The following is a 17479-nucleotide window of genomic DNA, read 5'->3' on the forward strand; positions in this document are numbered from 1 at the left end:
TTCCTTATATATATATATATATATATATATATATATATATCCGATTTGGGCAAATCAGTGCAAAATGGGTAAATCATGTTTTTCCCCTCTTTTTTTTTAAAAAAAATAAAAGTGAATTTTCTAAAATCATTAAAATTTTATAGTTAAATATCAACCATGTTTAATTATAAACTTCTTTAAATTATCTAGTATAATAATATTACCTTACGCACATCCATTTTCAGGCCAGTTCTTGGCAACTAGCAAATCAAACGCTCTTCAGTGGAACAGTAATAACGCGACATGAAAAAAATTCCTTCATTTACGCTTTAAACTCCATTTGCAATTCTGTTTTCCTATTTTGTAATCTGACAATCTTATTGCGAAAATATTTTGTATCATTTTTGAAAGATTCCGGTTCATTTGGATTTGCTACTTGCTTTATAGATTTCGTTTTGTGCATTGTTCTGTTTTTTCTTTACATTTTATTTTATTTTCTGTTTTTTGCATATATTTTTCCATTAATGAGTTCCATTTTGTTTTAATTTTTTTCAGTGCTCCTCACACTATTGTACAGGTATATTTTGCTTTGGCTATATTGATAGAATATTAGAAAGTACTCCTTTTCGCTGATATAATCATGCGAGATGATGTAGAGATTATATCTTTTGAATATATATATATATGTATATATATATATATACACAAATACATCTATAAGTTTTTTGTTATGCTGCGTCTTAGTTAGTTATTTATTAAGTAAAATAATTTAAATTTCTTCATTTTTATCAATTTAGGGATATAGTTAATCAAACATTTGTAAATATTAATATAAGAGTGTCGAAGTTTTTTTTACCAAATATGAAATCATCTTTTGTAATTTTTTTATTCATTCATTCATTCATACTAGTGGTTAATTGAGACCTCATTTATTTTAGTTGCACATTGACAACCCTATTCGTTTTCAAAACATTTTTCTTATAACATATTTCCATATATTATGACATATGTGAAACAGAAAACTTAAAATTAATTGCTCAGCTGCCTGTTCATTTTAAATGAATGAAATATACAACAGTCAGCTGTATTTCATTTGCAATTTATCTTAAGCAATGAACATAGTATGCTAAAAGATATTAAAAAAATATCAGCTGGGATAACATGCAATTTGTCCTTTAATGATTCTGATGTGAAAAAATAGAGACAATTTACAGCATGTTAAAACCAAATAATAGAGAGTGCAAATATTGGTCTTAAAATGATGAAATTGTTTAAATAAACTAGTATTCAAATTATTTTTTTCAATCTAATATACATTAAAACACACGCACTCCGGCGACTTGAAACACAATCTGGGACATGTTTAAGTGCTTTTATGCACAACTCTATACTTTTCTGCTTTTTCAATTTTGCATTTGCATAATTTTGAAATTAATTGCACGATATTTTTATTCCTTTTCCATTCCTTGCGTGAAATAAAAATTATTCATAAAATCTTGTTTATTATTGCCAACCAATTTTTAAGCATATAATAAATGTTTATGAAAACACAATTGATGTATAGATCACACAAAGTGTATTTGATGCGCATTTAAATTTCAAATATATTATTCATTTCACTGCGCGTATTTTTAAACATATTTTTATGAATAGTTTTTAGAAAAGTTATAACTAAATCAGATTATCATGAAGAAAGTAAGTTGTCACCTAAAAAAAGGTAAATAAAAAGTTGCTAAAAAAGTGAATGCTCGTAATTTATAGTTATATATTATGTAATTATTCATAAATTTGAAATATATTATCTGAATTAATTCCTCAAAATGTCTGTATCTTAATTGCCTATTTGTTCTTAATTTAGCATATATTCTAAACTTTATGCAATCCATATTTAGCATATAAACTGCATTCAGTAATAGGTTTGATATTCTCAAAAGTCAAAATCATATTTCATGTAAAAAAGAAACGAATCTTTCAATAACTTAAGTACCGTGTAATCAGATAGTTTACTTCTGACATCAGAATACGAGTCTTCAACATCTTCAATACTTGGGTAAAGGAAATTTAAGCTTGCTTAGTTTATTCTTTGAAGAAACTTATAGGATAATTTTGATTTCACAAGAAATGATTGTCAAAACAAAAAGTCAAGACAAATTGTTATAGGCTAATTCAGTGAAAAATAATAAATGTTTTAAGAGAATTTAAGAAAAAGCAATATATATTTTCAGCAGATTAATAATTTTATTACATGTACAATTAGGAATATTTTCTTAAAAATATGTTTAGACCAGTTAAAGCTAAATCAGATTATTATGAAGAGAGTAAGTTGTCACCGAATTAAAGTGTAAATAAAAAGCAGCTAAAAAAAATTCATGATCATAATTTATAATTATTATATTTTAATTAATTATTTTTGCATCTTAATTAATTATTTATTAATTATATGGACCGTGGTAACCTTGGGAATTGGACTCTGGTGGGGAGGTGCCAAGTTTCAATCTCCGCCTCAGCTACGATCTTCCGAGTGTATGCGAGCTCGTAAAATCTGTGTAATTGAAAGTCTTGTGATCGGTCGCTAAGCAGTATCATGGGTACAGGCATCTATAGAATCTATATCTAATTTGAGGAAGTAGACTCACAAATGAGAATCCCTCTGCAGAGGATCAGAAATATTGTCTTCTGATCATCCTCAGGAATGTTTACCAGACTGTCACCAATAGTCCATTGTTTAACTCTAGTGCGACGTAAATAAAGTACCTACCTACCTCATAGATTAAAAATATATGATCCTAATTATTTCCTCAAAATATCTGTATCTTAATTAAATATTTGTTCCTAATTTAGATTAGATTCTAATATTTATCCTATCCGCATTTAGCATATAAACAACATTCTGTAATAGGATAATTTAATCAGTTTGTAATAGGATAACTAATAGTTTGATATTCTCAGAAATCTAATTTCATTTAGAAAACGAATATTTCAGTTTCCTATGTCCTTTGTAATGAGTTAGTTTGTTTCCGACTCTTCAACAGAATAGAACTCTTCAACATCTTCAATACTGAAATTTAAGCTTGCTCAACTTATTCCTTGAATTAACTTATTAGATAATTAATTTCCACTATTTTCGTCTCCTCAATTTAATTCACATAAAATGATTGTCAGGACAAAATGTTTAAACTTATTCTTACACTTGGAATATTTGAAATTCTCAAGACCTTCTTTTGAGTTTTGTATAGGAATATCTGCTATATTTCATCTTCACTAGCTATTATCAAATTTAAAATAATTTTCTATGTTGTACCAAAGAGCAAGTTTTGGGATTTTCTGTCCTTTTACTATTTTTTAATTGAATTCAATTTTAAGTAGATAGTCTTTTTAAGCATTATATAACTTCTTATATACCAAAATCTGTCAAAGTTATCATACAAGGAAACAGACTCTTAAAAATTGCAAACCTCAACCTTATATTTTCAAAAAATATTATATAATTGATAAATCTATTTCTTTTTCTTCAATTTTCCAAAGAAACTGACGGATAATACACAATTGAGGGTTATTCTTTTAGCTATCTGGTATTTAACCTTTATAACTGCACAGTAAAAAAAATACAGTAAAAAGTGCCAGCACTCAGGGTGCCGGTGCACTTAAAATGCAAAATCCATTTTTACCGGAATATATTACTGATCAAAAAATCTGATATACCTTAATTTTTACAGTAATAATTGCAATAAAATTACTGAATTGCACTAATTAAATAAATACTACTCTAAAATTTATGATATAATAAACTGGTGGACAAAATTAAGAGATGGAAAGCATTTTCGTACATTTCTATGACGCTATATTCTGGTATGACGCACATTTCTATGACGCTATTTCTGGACGGTTATTGATATGGAGGGAACCTGGAACCCGATACCATCCCAGCAACATTATCGAAAGGGACCATTATGCTGGTGGAGGACTCATGGTTTGGGCAGGGATCATGCAAGATACCCGCACACCGCTCCATGTGTTCGACAATGGTTCCGTGAATGCCCAGAGGTACAGGCAGGAGGTCCTAGAGCCCTATGTGCGCCTTTTCAGGGGCGCTGTTGGCCCTGAGTTCATTTTTATGGACGACAATGCGCGACCACATAGGGCTCTCATGGTTGATGAGTATTTGGAAAGCGAGGATATTCAACGAATGGATTGGTCAGTCAAATCTCCTGACCTTAATCCTATTAAACATGCTTGGGATGCTCTTGGGAGAGTTACTGCGATGCGCCAACCTCCCCCAGAATAATTCTAGAGTTAAAAATTGCTCTGGTGGAATTGCTGGAAAATGTCTTCCATCTCTTAATTTTGTCGACCAGTGTATTTTACAGTAAAATGGATCTACGGCTGATGCACCCAAAGTGCTGGTACTTAATGCAGTAATTTGATCCGAAATTTTTATAGTGTAGTTTTAAATTAAAACTAAAATGGAGGCACATATGACTTCTCTTACGATCAAACAGTAATCAGTATCCTAACTACAAATTATACATGAAAAAAAACTTAAAATGTTATTCATATCCAATATAAAAAGACACAGTATCAGAAACATTCTCAACAACAAGAAGGTATCACTGCCAATATAATTAATTAAAAAAATTAAGTAATTGAAAAAAGCAAAATAAATAATATAATATAATTATTTTTTTTAATATAATTAATTAAAAAAAATTAAGTAATTAAAAAAAGCAAAATAAATAATATAATATAATAAATTTTTTTAATATAATTAATTAAAAAAATTAAGTATTAAAAAAAGAAAAATAAATATTATATACTGTTACGGGAAAATTTACAGATGAAGCCAAATCATTAGTTAAAATTAATTAAAAAAACTGCGTAGTTAAAAAAAGAGCAAAATTAATATTTTTCATTGTTATGGGACCATTCAACAATGCGATCATTGCTTATTAGTTTCGATATAATGTTTTGAAAATATTTTACTTTAAAATATCTTATTTGATAATAAATAGTTATAAACTATAAAAATTAGTTTGTTCTTTCTCTGCAGCTGAATTTTATCTGTCAAATTATTCTTCAAAAGAAACTGTAACACAACTTTGTTGTTAAATTTAATAAGTAAAGGTCCAAAGACACATTTCTGTGCAGTAAAAAATATTAATATGAAAAATATTGAGTTTTTTAGAAGTTTTTGGTGCATAAAATTTTAAAAAAAGTTTTAATTACAAAGCTATTTCCTGATCCCTATGGTTTTTCGCATCTAAATATTCTCTATCGTAAAATAATAATGCTAAGCAGTAACTTTGTTCACTGGGGTGTTAGAAATATTTGTTTTCGAAAGTATAGAATACGATAAAAATATTTTAGCTAGAATATACTTTTTACACTAACTTAACGATAAATGTTTCTGCACTGTTAAAGATGTCCATGTAGCTCAACTCTAAAAATGATGGCAATTATTTTACACCAAAGGAAGTGTAGTGAAGCCTCATACTTAACTAATGGATCTGTGTGCGTCACAACACCAAGAACATTACACTTTAACACTATTTGGTGTATTGTAGCAGCAACCATTTATGATACTCAGTAACACTAAAATTTATAATTTCAGAAAGATAAGATACAAATTAAAGTCAGTTAAGTAATTTTTACGATACGATAAGAAGCAAGAACCCTTAATTTAGGATGTATATATACAGTGCTCAAAAAAGGAAACAAACCACTCTGAATAACTTTTAATCTAATGATCGGATCTTCAAGTTTTAGTACCCAATTTTGGGTGTTCGAAGGGGTGACTTCAAATATGCTATTTAATGGTGAGTGCAGACGATATTTTAAGTTGCAAAAAATGTACTTTCTCTAAATAAACATACCTTTTCTTCGACAGACTCGGATTTCCGACTCCCAAACTGTAAGGGGTAACCGGAACATAGGCAATATGGTCCCAATAGTTAGGTCAGGAGAGCGATCCAAAGTTTGGATCCCTTAATGCTAATTTTACATTTCGTGTATTTCGCTAAATCCCGAGTACTTAATACCGAATAGCCAAAAAATTTTGAATTGTAAAGTATATAAAAAATTTTCATTATTTTAAAATTTGTAATTTCTTATGGCAAAATACGATTGATAATATAGTTTCTGAGAAATCCAATTTTAAATACACGACTTCTTTAAAATTCGATTTCGATTCGAACGATATGTGTTTATTTAGAGAAAGTATTGTTTATTCGATATCATGTATATTCAGAAAAAGTACCTTTTTCTGCCTAATTTCGTATTTTAAAATATCGTCTGCACTACATAATTAGCATAGTTGAGGTCACCTCCTTGAACTATTAAGTTTGGAAACTTGAATGGGAACAGAGAACGTGAAAATCCGATCATTACATCAAAAGTTATTCAGGGTGGTCCATTTTTTTATTTACTTGACGCACTGTATTACTAAAAATATGCATGTTTTTTTACGTTAGCAGTCCACTTGTTTCTATAGAATGTTCAGATGTGAAAGGTGAAATCAAAGTATCACCCTTTTTTTCGATTGTTAACAAAAAGTATCACTAGTCTGAAAATGCCAAAATTGGAAATTTGTAGTGTACTTCATCGTCAAAAATAATGGGAAAAGAGGATATATCCATCGAATTTTGGTGTAAACTCTATCAATTGCTGGTGTTAAGATTTAATTACATCATTAAAAGAGTGTTTAAATACTGGATTTGGTATTAACTTGAAATAACGCACAATGTTTAGTTTTCTTAATATCAAATTCAGATAGGTTTTATATAAAATTTTTTACAGCGCGAGTACAGTAAGATTCAATAAAATGTATCAAAGTAATTATCAAGCAAATATTTTGCGATGATACTTTATTCAAATAAATTTAACTGCATTTTTTTATGATAAAATTAAAAAAGATACAAAAAAGCAAAAACAGCAATTACATAAAAAGGAAGAGTGATGAGTAATATTCTTTCTTTTTGTGCTTAATTTCTTTACTATATTATTTACTATAATATATAAATTTCGTATTATAGAAAAAAAACTTTTAGACGATTTTTTAAATAACAAATAAAGAAGACTAGAATGGTTAACTATAATTCCTAAATAATATTTAATCTATCTCCTAACTTTAACTGGTTCAAAACGCAATTCCAACAATCAGTATCATTATATATTATAAATTTAATAATACTTTGCGTCAATTCTACCACATTCTTTTCAAGCAAATTTATTTTTTTATTTCAATGCTTAGTTTAGCCGTTTTTCTACTGATTTTTGAACCCTTTATTTGCTTATTTCAATGTTCTGGACTCATTTTTGTCTTTATTATTTTTACATTCTTTTCAATTGTCTCTTGTTGAAATGTTTTTTGTTCTGAAGTTTCAATTTACTTTCTCTTCTGTATTCTCTCTCAATATTTTCTTTCTATTTCTCCTTTCTTCTTTATACAAAGATCTTTCTTACCTTTCAGAAGTAATGATTATTGTTTTGCATTGAATTTCCATTCTTCTTTAAATTGGTTCTTTATATTTTCATCATATTATTGAATATCTTGTTACATATTCTATCAGTTCTTGCTTTTTTATTCTTGATTACTTTTCTATTTGGTAGTTGCCTTTTTCATAACTTAACAGCAAGTCTCATGACAGTAAAAAGCATGAGGGCTTTTTTTTTATCATTTTTTAATTCAAAACAATTAGTTTTACTTAAAAAATTGCATTCCGAACAAAAATAAATATATACAATTGCAATACAATAATAAATATATAATTAACTAACTACATTAGTTAAATTATTTCCCTTTTAATGAACAGGGAGTCGGTTTCTAACTGTCGCAATATATTTGAAATTTTTTTTTTATCAAAAATGAAGTCAAAACAATATGGGCAATAGTGGACAGAGAGAAAAACGGTCAAACTTTCAAGCATGCGGAAAAAATTGCCGTGTTTCTAGCTCGATAGGATCATTAAAAATAATGACTTTGATAAAATTAACATTAAAATATGGTTTTATAATCTGTGATAAAATTTGGTAATTTCAGCTTGATACCTTACAGAAGGGCATTCAAACCATTTATATAGTTAAATTTACTTTTCTGCTTTGTATTTTTTACCAAATGATTGGTAACAATAACTATAATTCAAAAAGCTGAAATTTCCGTAAAACCATTATATGAGCGGAAATATTACCAAATGAATGGGTTTAATACCATATATTTTGGGGTTCTTTTTCGGATTTTTTTTCTCACCAAAACGGTGATTACCATATAGTTCGGTAATTTTACAGTAACTTTTTTTCTTCGTGTCACCTCAAACAGATAATTATGCTAAAAAAAATCTTTTAAACATTTTGCGAATTATTAGCGTAAGGGACAGGATTAAAAATACTAAAAACTATATGATTTTCAGACGAAACTTCATACTTAAAGCTTCATAGTGCCATCAAATATGCATGGATCTTCTTAATCCTGTCTTCCGCAAAACTGATTCGTCAAACTTTAGTAACGTTTTTTTCTCTGTAAGTATTAATTTGAGGCCCATTACGTGAACTTCTTTTCTTTCGTTTTTGAAATTGTTTTAAAACATACATTGAGGATGGTGGGGCACATTGCATAGAGTTTGAATATAGTATAGATTAATTTTATTTTATTCTTATTTTATATTTTTTGTATTGTGAAACCTTTTTACGATACGCATTATTGCATCTTTGTTCATGAATTGTTCAAATATAAACGAAAATGTATGATTTGATGCTTATAGTATAGGTTTATGCTGTGAATTTATAGCATTTTATCTGGAAATCTTTAATTTATAAGCTAATTTATAATTTCAAAATAATTCATTTTCAAATAATAACTAATAATACAAAAAATACATTTTATCAGCATAATGCGCAAAACGATTTGATAAATGAAAATTCTCTTTAAATCATCGAAAAGCATGTAATTAACATGAAAAATTGTAATAAATAAATAAATAAAATTAGCAAAAAAACATTTAAATTAAGCATTTTCTTATCCCGTGGCTTAAAGCATTCCATCAGAGAAATAGAAATTTTTAAAGAATGGAAATTGTTTACAGGCATGGATATGCCTGCTTCTAATTATTTTGGAAAATGTATTCTTGGTACAACCCGAAGTCGAGCAATTAGGGTGATGGATAAGACATTTGATTTTATTTTCGCAAATCTGCCTATGAAAAATGAACTAGGTTTCAAAATTCTATGTAAACTGAAAATCTCATTTATGTGAAATAAAAAAATGCTTCTAGCACCGTGAATAACTTTTTTCTCCCTTTCTTTTATTTGTTATAAGAATTTCCCACTTCATTTGCTAATAAGTTTTTAATTGCTTATTTGTCCTAATTTTTTGTTTTTAAATTCCTTTATTTATTCTTTACTTGTTTTTAAATAAAGCATTGTCTCAAGAAAATCTTCTTCAACACTACACTGAGAAAAAAGGCTGGTCGAAACTATAAGAGTATGGTAAAATTCACCATGTTTCTGGATATATGGACTCCAAAGAAAATGCAGTTTTTAGCTAAGAACCTTGATGGTGATTTTGGTAAAATTAGCGATAAAATATAGCTCCAAAATATGTGATAAAATTTGGTAATTGGGGTAAAATTTGGTAATTTATCATGATACAGCAGACTAGAGCATGGCATAAAAGTCATTTATTTGGTTGAAATTACTTTTCTGTTATTTTAAAATTTTCTGTTTGTAAACTAGAATTTTCGGTAAATCATTACTATATGAATGGAACAGTTGCAAAAGTAATGATTTAAATAACGTATATTTTAATTCTATTAACCAGAATTATGTTTTTTTAGCCAGAAATATTATTTCCATACGGAACGGTAATTTTATAATATTTTTACTAAATGATGTAATTTTGTTTCTGTTTTTTTCTTTGTGGTTCAAACATTTTCTTCTATTTCTTATGTTGAGCCATAATATTAGCATCGTTAACCATTCTAAGCAACCATTCTGAGCATCTGTTAACCATTCGCAATTATTCTGAGCTTTAATACCGTGAAAAATTACACCGTTTGTTCAAGTTTCACCAAACTTAGTTTAAATCAAGTTTAAGAAATACGACGCTTTCGCTCAACTTGTCACCTTATTAAGGTTACAACAAATATAGATGGTTTTATGGTTCAACATGCTTTAAGATTACTGACAGTGTATTTTTTTAAAGATAAAAATAAACAATTCCTAGTCAGAATTTGCATGAGTCGTACTCGCTTATAACGAGCAGGAAGGAACCGCAAAATTTGTTCGTTATAACAGAGTGCTTGTAAAAAGCGGGAAAAATCTTAAAAGTTCATAAACTCTTACTTAAATTTAAATTAGAATTTAGCTTGCTTATATTTATATTTCTGTAAAATACAAAAAGTAAGTTTGAGTCGTGGTGGCTCAGAAGTTCGAGCGTTTACCTTCTAATGAGGTGAACCAGACTCGAGTCCCAACAATGACTGGTTGATATGAATTCTGAACCTAGTTCGCACCAACCACAATGCTGACGTAAGAGGTAGACTGAGTATGGGTTAGAGTCGCCTTGCCTTCTGACCGTGAAATATTTTCGTGGTTTTCCTCTCTGTGTAACGCAAATGTGGGTTAGTTCCATCAAAAAGTCCTCCACGTAGACAAATTTCTCTCAATACTTTATCCAGGAGTTTCCTTGCCTTCTGAATTGGTTTCAAAATCAGAGGCTACAGAGTTGAACATTAGTAGTCGACAACACAAAATTGGGCCGGCTGTTCAACGACGGTTTTAAAATATGAAATTGTGAAAGTTAATTAACTTCCAAACAGTCACTTTATTGTGTAATATTGTTCTTCGAATAAAACTCACGGCCCGGAGAACGTCGTTTGCATCCATGCTGTCGAAAGAAATATCACGTGTTCGCTCCATTTATGGCTCGTTAATAATTGGTTATAAATATGGTAAAAGTAAGGCTTGTAAAGAATTTCAAATTTAAATCAATTCATTTTTAATGAAGGACTGCGTTTAGTATTTTATGGCCCCAATCAGTTCATACCCAGCATTTCTTATTTAAGAATTTCTTCTTACCCCAATAAATATATTTTATGGTACGAAATTAAGCTTAAGCATAGTAGCACTGTAAATTTATTACACTATCAATTGAGTGATACGAATTATGTTATTACCAGAGAATAGATTTTTAATACCATTATAAGGGCAATTTTTAATACTTTTTACCACACTTTTTGGGGAATTATTTCACAGTGTATCAAAATCATTTAATTAGAGCATGAATTATGCCAGAGTTCATTAATTAGAAATTCGGATTACAGATTCAGATTACATTCAGAAATTATTTAATTAGAGTATCGATTACACACCAGAATATAGATTTGTAATACTATTACAAGGACTATTTTTGATATTTTTTACCACACATTTTAGGGAATTATTTTACAGTGCATAAAAATAATTTATTCGTTTATTTATACAAATTCAAGTCAATTTCTAAAATATACTTGCTTTTATTTACTTAAATTTATTATATTTTAATTTCAATTGATAAATAATTCTTAAATTTAAATATTGTAGGTAGTGATGGAAATCCAGATGCACGAAGGCTATATGATGATCTAATTTCCAGATACAACAAGCTTGTCCGACCTGTGATGAATGTGACTGATCCCTTAACTGTACATATAAAACTTAAATTATCTCAACTAATTGAAGTCGTAAGTAAATTCATTTTTTGATTTTCTTTCTCTTTTTTTGATGCAGCGAAATTAATGTGTTTTTATTTATAAAAATTTGGAAAAAGAAATTTCTCTTCATTAAATCTGCAGTCAAGTATCAATCGCGTTTTCAATATAATTTATTCAAATTCCTTCCCCTGTAGTAATGAAAAAAAGCTTTTAGTTAAATAAGAAAAATCGTAAGGTAAATTCAAGAAAGGATTTTTTTAAGAGAATAGAAATGGTTAAGCTTGAAAAAAAAACTGAAGCAGCAAAGAAAGTTAATTATAGGGTACGAAAGTATATAACTCAGAATTTCTTAGTAACATTTTTATAAAATTGACTAATTTTAAGAATTTTTTTTATTTATTTTGAAAAACTTCAAATAAATTAAAAGAGGGGGACTGAAAGGAAGGAAATAAAATTAACTTTGATCTGAAAAAAATTAAAGAATAAAATGATTGAATTTTTTTATTAAGCTACTTTCTTTTTTAAAAATAAGTTTGAAAGATTCGTGGTGGTTCAGGGGATAGAGAGCTCGCCTACAGATGAGGTGACCAGGTTCGAAAGCCAGCGGTGGCCGGCTGATATTAATTCTGATACCGACTTGCACCGACAACAGTGATGACGTAAAATATCCTCAGTGGTAGACTGACTGTAGATTAGAATCTTCTTGCCTTCGGGATAAGCATGGGAGGTCCTCGTGGTTTTCCTTTCCATGTGACGCAAATGCTAGTTAGTTCCATCAAAAAGTCCTCAGAGAAGGCTAGTCTCTCCTAATACTTGATCCAAGATACCCTTGTCTTCCGGGCTGGGTTCAAAATTGCAATGCTATGGATTTAAACATTTGTAGACGTAAACTCAGAATTTGGTCAGCTGTCCAACACCTGTTAAAAAAATGAAATAAAAGTTTGAAAAGTTGAAATAAGAATTATGGGAGAGGGAGAATTATTTTAAAAATTAGAAACGATTAAATGTTTGGAAATAAAAAATATTTTAAAAAGCACATAATTTTTACTATTCATAGTTACGAAACGAGGCTGTATATTTTTTGGAAATTAAAATATTTTTTAATAAAAGTTTGAAAAAAAAGAGAAGTGTTAAAGAAAAGGGGGGAGGGAATTGGGTTAAGAACGAAGGAAAGTAACTAAAAAAATTAAGGGAGGAGGAGTGAAGAAGATGGAAGAATATTAATTTAAAAATTAAAACCATATAAGAATCTAGATAATGAACGTTTTTATAACGCTTTTTCTTTAAAAAAAATTCAAACATTTACGGTTAGAGGTTAAGTGAAGAGTTTTAAAATTAGAAATAATAAAAAAAAATTTCAAAATAAAAATATTTTTAGGAGCAAAAAATTAAGAAATTGAAGGAATATTTTGAAAATAATTGCAAATTTATAAAAAAAAAAATATTAAAAAAAACTGAAAAAAAAAGAGGGGAGCATTTTTCTATTTTCCAAAATCATTAATATTTTAAAAAATTAAAGAAATGAAAAAAATAAAAGTAAAGAGAAAATAATGTTTTTTTTTAAATTTAAATTTTTAAAATAGAGGCTGAAATAAAATGAAACTTATAATAAAGTAAACAGTAAATGTGACAAAATATTTCAAAATATGAAGGTTGATAACTCAAAACTTAAGTAGAAAGCTTTTTATCACTTCTATATCAGTATTTTTTTTTCTAAATTTAAATGCAAATTACAGGTTTTTCAGACAGTATGATAAACTTAGTCCGATGCAAAAAAATTTAAGCACCAAGCATTCTCATGCATTTAAATAATTTATTTTTGTCTTATAATGCTCACTTTTGAAACCGAGAAATATTTTTTATCGATTTACATTTCTTATACTTAATTGTAAGGGAATTTTACTATGACGTAAATTAATAATGACTCAAATTTAAAACTCCATTGGAAATTAAATTGGGTTAATCAATCTTCTTTAAAATATCCCTACAGAAAATATAAATGTTACTCTTTAATCGATAAGTTTATTATATGGCGTGAAACTTGAATTCAAAAATTTTGAGTCATTATTTATTAATTCTAGGTCTTAAGAGAACCAATTCTTTTGAAAGTTTTACCATCTTAACTGTGGAAGGAAAATACGAAACTAACTAGAATTTGAAAGCTCTTCTTGAGTTTTTGTGCCAAAATTCAAAGCTGAATAAGAAATTAAACAGATTCGTTTTCTTAAGAGCAAAGAAATACCCGATATTCTTCCCTCGAGACTGTCTGATGCAAGTTAACGATGCACGCACGCTTTTCGAAAAGTGTGTCTTCTTCTCAAGGGCTTTCAGCTGGCGTCAAAAGCTTCTTCTTAAAAAGAATTCATGAACAGTGACGTGCTTAAATTATAGAGAGTCTTAGCAAAACTGCTTTAAGGCCCTCAAAACTTCTATTATGACGTAAAAAAAGAGGTGGGTAATAGCGCAGAAGTCTTAAGAGTAAATTTGATGAGGAATTGAGTAGTTGCTAATGATTTTGATTTGTGAGAATAATCTCTTTTTTATTTTAAAAAATTGCCTTTTAGTTGTATTTTTTATTTGTAGTCATTTTTGTTATGTTATAATGACTGGCGCATTTTATTATCAGTGTAGTTAACTTTATAAAGCATGAATGCAGTTAAAATGAATTATTAAGTTGAAAACTACATTTGCTTCAAAAATATAAAAAATTGGAAATAACGGTTCTTCTGTTTTAAGCTCTTGAATATAGGCATCTATTTTCAAGACCTTCTAGACGTGAATGAGAAGAAATAAAATTAATTTAAATATAAAACATAAAGTTGCCAACAAGATCAAAGGCGCCTATTTTTGAGCACTTAAGATACAGGTGATTATCAAATAATGGAAACACTTGTGAATAAAAGGGACATTTAAGAATTCGCTACATAAGCATTAAAATATAATCCTAGCTACCAGTTTTTTTAATATAAAAAGTACATATATTAGGTGGTATGCTAGAGCTTTAGCAGAGTTGTCTGCGTTTTGATTTTTTGTCAGAAGCGTAAAATGTCAGACCTCACAGATTTTCAGAGAGGCCAAATTGTAGGAGCCCGACTAGTTGGAGCAACAGTGACCGAAGCATCCCAGTTTTTAGGCGTTTCTAGAGGTACGGTGTCTAAAGTCATGGCAGCATACACACAGCGAGGAAAGACAAGCTCAGCAAAGCAAAATAGAGGACGGAAGGAGAACCTGAGTGAAAGAGACCGACGGGTATTGAAGCGGATTGTAATGTCTAAAAAGAAAACAACTGCAGCCAAAGTGACCGCAGAGCTCAATCAGCATCTGGATTCTCCAGTGTCAGCAATTACAGTTAGGAGATACCTTCATAAAGAGAACATTTACGGCCATATTAATAAAGGATTCCTTCAAAATCTAGGGTGTTTCCATTATTTTGATAACCACCTGTATGTCGACTGTTATTTCCAATTTGTATATTTTTGAAGCCAATGAAGTTTTTAATCAAATAGTATATTACATAATTGGTTTTTTTATTATTATTTATTTAAATTATCAAGTGTTGATTGAGTTAACTTTATAGAGCGAGAGTATAGCTAAAAAGTCTTTCAAAATTTTTTTCAAAAAATAAATAATAAAAATTCAAATTTAAACGAAGCATTTTTTTAAAATAATTTACCATATTGTATAATGGTATTGTCACATAATTTTTGCTTTAAAATTGTAAAAATATTTTTTACCAATTCTGTAAATATACAAATTGTACAGTGTATAAATAATCATATCTTAAGTTACCCTTACAAGGTGTTGAAATTTAAATATTTGTTAATAAAAAAATATTTTTTGCAAGTTTTACTGTGATATAATTTAATTTTGCCACAAGCTGAAAAACCCAATGTAAGGGAAATCAGGTTAGAAAAAATACCTTTTAAGCTATACCTACACTGAGAAAAAAACTATGGTTACGACTAATAGAAAGACTATGGTTAAGATTAACACCAAAAAGCTCACTAATTCTTACCAAAGCACTTTGATTTACAAGCACAAAGATTTGGGTAAGGTTAATAATAAAATATGGTTATATTACGCTAATTTTAAAAAAAATTTTCCTCCGCGTATTAAAAATATAAATATTGTTATTTAATTAAGAGATTTATCACTTTAAACTAATTCACTGTCTTATGACAACCTATTGAAAGTTTTACTATCCCTAACTGTATAAAAAATAAGAAAACTAACAAGATTTTGATAATCTTCTCCTTTAGTAACAGATAGCTGAAAAATTTAATGTGCAATTTTCCTATACCTTAATATTTTAAGAAAACTGTATTGAATTAGTGTTACGTGTCAAAACAAACATGATAGAAGAGAAACGGAATATTTAATCAACTTTTTGAATAAGAATCATATAAATAAAAGTGATATATTTTTAATATAATTTTTCTGCAGTTTCTTAAACATATAAATAAATAACTTTTAAAATGCGTGTATAAATAAGTGTTGATTTTGTTTAAAATAAAGTCTTCAAATATAACTAAAATACAAAATCTTCACTGCTCTAAACAAGTTATAAGAAAAATAAAAACAATAATAGATGATCTATAAAAAGGACAGTCAAACATTAATCAACTAAAAACCCTTTTCTTTGCTTTTATGCACTTTACCAATCATACATTATGTGCACTTAACAGTGCCAGTCAGACGTATAAGTCTATATAGCTTAGAAAAATGCTAGATCAAATCTAGATCCATATCTTTTTCCTTTATCTGTTTCTGAAAAAAGAAGCAAGACAAACGAAATATTATCCTTGAATGTAATAGCAGGGAATGTGTTGGAATGTGATTGAATGTGCCAAAGGGCTCAAACCATAGACAGAAAAGCAAGAATACTTTTATTATAAAAAAAAGGAGTTACGCCCTTTCATCATTGTTTAAACTTAGAGCTCTGCTCTTATAATACATAGTTATTTCATGTAAGAAATAGTTTTTGAATAACAAAACTAAAAAATTAAAACTTCCACTGTTCTTCATTTAATTACTGGATTTTTTAGTACTAATACACTGTGTAATTCGACAGTATCGTTTGTTACAATATTTCTTAATATTGTAACATTTATTGAAGCAAATTGATTCTATCACGAAAATTAGACTTTAAATTTCATTACAAGATAGCACTGTTCACCTAAAAAAGAAACTTGGCTCAATTTAACATGTTATTTAAACTACAGCAAGCTTGCATGATATTATGGTTCAATGTTAAACCAATTTTCTGACGGTAAGGGAGAGTATTGTACCTTTGACAGCGTGTAATCAGCACCTGTGTAATTGTCTAAATCTGTTTTAAAAAGAAACAGATTCTAATAAATCACTAACTTCCTAATTTGCTTCATGTTTAAAATAAAGGTTTATTCATTGTTAAAAGATTTAACAATTCATAAGCAAAACAGTGAATTCATTGAAGGAAATTTAATATAAAGTAAAATCCAGAAAGAAGGAAAAGAGTTTTATCTATTAATGTATACGATCTGTTATGATACTTACGCAGCAATTTTTAACTTTTACGTCTAAAAATGTGAAAATAAATAAATAAAATAATTTACGTTTAAAAAGAGCATAAACTTAATCTAAAGCAAAGGTAAAAAGCGAGATTGTATTGCGTGAAATTAAGATTTAATAATTCAGCTCTCTTTCCAGATTTAGACAGCATATAATATCGATTTATTATTTTATTTGAAAACTTACTTGCACTTTTATCCTATACAGTAGTACTTTGCTTTTTTTTAAGCAAATAATGCCATTAATCACCATTTCCATATATATATATA

General features: G+C 28.3%; 1 pseudogene; it reads left to right on the forward strand.

Annotated features, from left to right (window-relative positions):
- LOC107439188 (acetylcholine receptor subunit alpha-like) overlaps window positions 1-17479 on the forward strand; it is a 180600-nt pseudogene that overhangs the window by 106936 nt on the left and 56185 nt on the right.

Source organism: Parasteatoda tepidariorum, chromosome X1 (assembly GCF_043381705.1).
Source record: "Parasteatoda tepidariorum isolate YZ-2023 chromosome X1, CAS_Ptep_4.0, whole genome shotgun sequence".
NCBI classification, from domain to species: domain Eukaryota; kingdom Metazoa; phylum Arthropoda; class Arachnida; order Araneae; family Theridiidae; genus Parasteatoda; species Parasteatoda tepidariorum.